Below are 3,864 nucleotides of genomic sequence, written 5' to 3'. Positions count from 1 at the left end.
GCGTTTTGGTGTTCGTGATGGAAGATATCAACGTGATTGGGAAAAATATCATTATTGGTTGAAATACATTGATGTGGTCCGGTGTTCAGTTTGCTTATGGGCCGTCGAGCATATTCGATTGTGCTCTTCTTCCAAACAGCTGCTCACAGAGGGACAGCAAAATGTTTGGCTTAAGGGATATTGCAATTGGAGAAAGGGAAAAGATAGGTTTAAAAATCATGCGTTTGTCATTTAGAGAGCGCAACCTCTAAACTGCAACACAACGAAACCGAACAAATTCTTTTTTGGAGTGGACCATAAAACTGTTAAAAATTTAAAGAAAAATAGAATAGCTTTGGAAAGCATTGTTGATGCGCTTATATTTTTAAGTAGATAGGGGTTGGCTATACGAGGTCATGTGGAAAACAATTCAAACATCGTTCAAGCCATGAACACTTTCGGGCGTTATAAATCCGATGTAAATGCGTGGATGACAGAGAGAAGAGGCAAGTGGCTTGGGCATAATATTCAGAATGAAATACTCAAGATGCTGGCGCATGACGTCGTTCGTAAAATTGTGGATAAGGTAAATGATTCTGCATGTTTCAGTATTATGGCTGACAAAACTACATGTATTTCCAGGAAAGAACAAGTATAGTTGTGCGTGCGTTATGTAGATTTGCTATTCATGAATGTTGCATACAATGCATAGGTCCGATTGAAACTGATAAAACAGACGCAGAAACCCTCTTCAATGTATTGAATTCTAGCGCCGCGCCATTGCCGCTGGATTAAATATGTCCTTTTGTAGGGGGCAAGGCTATGATGGTGCCGCCAATATGAACGGGCGTATCAGTGGAGTGCAGCGTCGATTTAGAGATGCTTATCCGGCCATGCTGCATATTTACTACGCTGGACATCAGTTGAATTTAATCGTTATGGATACTTTTCAATCTTCTCAAGAAGAAACAAATGCATTGGTAGTACTGCACTCTGTTGAAACTTTGTATTTTCTAAATCCTTGTATTTTCTAGCAAGTTAAACTAAAATTTATGATACAATTTGTGTACCGAATATTAAGTTCGGTATAGCAGTTTCACTGTGAAAATTGGCTCAAATTTCTAAAAGACTGGCAGAAAGTAATGATTTCGGATGAGTCAACCTTTTTGCAGTTTTCCTCTAGGTCCGAAGACCTCTTGGCTCTTCACCAGTGAACCCTCGGTACTTCCAAGCAACTGTCAAGCACCCTCCGTCTGTCATGGTTTGGGGGTGCTTTTCCAGTCAAAGCCGAGGGGGGCCTCTATTTCCTACCTAAAGGTCAAACAATGAACGCCATACGCTTTATCAGTATCCTAGATGCTCATCTTCTGACGTTTATGAACATTCACGGATGTACAATATTCCAACAAGACTCTGCACCATGTCATAAAGCTAAGGCAGCTATGAAGTGCTTAAACATGCTGAAATGGTCAAGAAATTCTTCTGACCTGAATCCAAACAAGAATTTGTGGACTTTGATAGAACAGAAAGTCTCTGAATCAAACCCAAGCAATTTGGAGGAATTAAAACAAATTATCATATTATAGAGGTTTGGTGCTTGGATATTGACGAAAATGTGTGCAAAAACCTCTGACTCTACGCCCCGCCATATTCAAAATGTCATCAAAAACAAAGGTTATCACACTAAATATTAGTACATACGATACAATTTGTTGCGTACTGAAGGTGTTCGATATATGATAAAGTTTATTGAAGTCTTAATAATAAAAATATGAAAACAAACATATTAATCTGCTTTTTAAGTTTTTTTCCAAAAGTTTCTAAACTTTTTGCCTGCACTGTAGATTGGCTTTTACAAATGAGCTAGGACGAGACCATGCAACAATCTTCAAGAAGTCGTGCTGCATGTCTTCTGTGCTGAATCGAATCGTTTAGCACCTTTTACATGGTGAAGATCATGCAACGTGTGCTTTCGTTTGTTCACCCAGTACACGTAGAACTGCAAGGCCGAAACGTCACCGTCGGAAAAATAAAGTATCCAAAGAAAAATCATCAGCATTCTTGTGAAAGCAAACCAAATGAAACCGGTGTGGAGTTTCCAAGTGCGCCACGTAATTCTGGTCGACGAAATGGCAGTGTGGGCAGAGAAACAGGTAATGAAGGCGTGAAAATATTCTTTGTTAACCTATTTAATTCAACTTTGGGAATCTAGATCTCTGCTGAAGTGCCATGAAAGTCAGGATTTAAAAATGGTATCGCATTCGGAAACTGTTTTGTTGTGCAAAGATCCCGACAGCTCTGGTTTTGAAAAATCGCGCAAGGAGCTTGACAATATTTATAGTTTGCATGTAGATATTTAAAAATTGAAGCATGAATCTGAGCCATTTTTTGGATCTAAAAAAATCGAAAAAATTAACCTCAAAAACAATTGAAGATATTTTTCTTCTCAAATTTCTTTTGCAGAAAGATTACACCAGAAGTGGAATTTTGAAAATTTTTGCTGCTTTGCAGAAACTCTGCGTGAAGTTACCTTGCACAACCTGCAAAGCCGAGCGCTCATTTGCACACGTAGCGCCATGTTAAGACATACCTGAGATCAACAATGTCACAAAAGCACTTAAATCACTTGCTTAATCTTAACGTCTACAAAGAAGATATGGATCAACTAAACAAGCCGGCTATTATTGATTCGTGGATTAATCGTCATCAAGTTCGACAAAATACTTTTGCGAAAACGGAGTTAATGAGCGATCAAACGCAAAGTAACACAAATGGTAGGGTTTTGCCGTGCATGTCTGTCACAATCAAGGTGCAATGCCTCGAGATGGCTTGCTTTATATCTTCAACGAGCGTGTTGTTTTGGTTGTAGAATTCTGGTGCGATGTGTTATTATCGGTTATGACCTGAAGTAACCTCTGATTACGAAATCTGTATTATGTAAAATGTGTTTTCTGGAATCATTTTCCCTACGTGGCATTCTAGAGACTTCTGTTGTTTACATTTAAATGCTGCTTGATAGAACAATGGTTCTTTATGATGTAACCTTACGTAACCTTCTCGAAGTTACTGGACTGAACAACCAACTATAAATAGTGGTGTAGTTTGTGTAATGTTTATTATGATGATGAAATTATTATGAGTTGATTATGAGAGTTGTGCTATGAGTTGTGGATTGGTAGTTGATGCAGAAATTATTGTTGATTGAGAGTTGAAGTAATCGAATACAAGTAGATGAGAATTGGTGCTGATATAAACTGTGTCCGAAATTAGAGTTATTTGAGAAGCCGTTCGTTAAAGTTCTTCAAGAAGTCAGATTATCATTTCACTAGTAGAATTATTCGACATTTAATTGACTGCTTTTCGGTTTGACCCATTAAACTACGTCATTGAACTTTTCCAAGTCTTTTTCCTGGTAAGAGATAGAAAGAAATCGTGACATTCTGGGTGCTCGTCCGGGATTAAACCGAAAAAAAACGAAGAATACCGAAAGATTTATTGAAAGAATAATAAATCCACAACAAGCTATCAAAATGACGGATACTGTCAAACATGAGATGATTGAAGACTTACGGAGCATGGCTGAACGAATGGGGCTGAGTGACAAAGAAAAGTCTCAGTTTGTGATGGAAGAGTATCACAAGATAATGGACCAAAAAGCTCAGCGAGAAGCTGACGAAAGAGAAGATAGAAGAGCTGCTTGTGAAATAAGGAAAGCAGAAGCTGAAGAGAAGCGAGCACAACTTGAAGCTGAAGAGAAGCGAGCACAACGCGAAGCAGAAGCTGAAGAAAAACGTGCACAACGGCAGTACGAAGCAGAAGCTGAAGAAAGAAGAGCGCAATATGAATTGGAAAAGTTAAGGCTTGATTTAGAAAAACAAAAACTGG

Source organism: Aplidium turbinatum, chromosome 7 (assembly GCF_918807975.1).
Source record: "Aplidium turbinatum chromosome 7, kaAplTurb1.1, whole genome shotgun sequence".
Taxonomy (NCBI): Eukaryota; Metazoa; Chordata; class Ascidiacea; order Aplousobranchia; family Polyclinidae; genus Aplidium; species Aplidium turbinatum.
The sequence above is the reverse complement of the archived record's forward strand: the minus strand, read 5'-3'. Positions refer to the sequence as shown.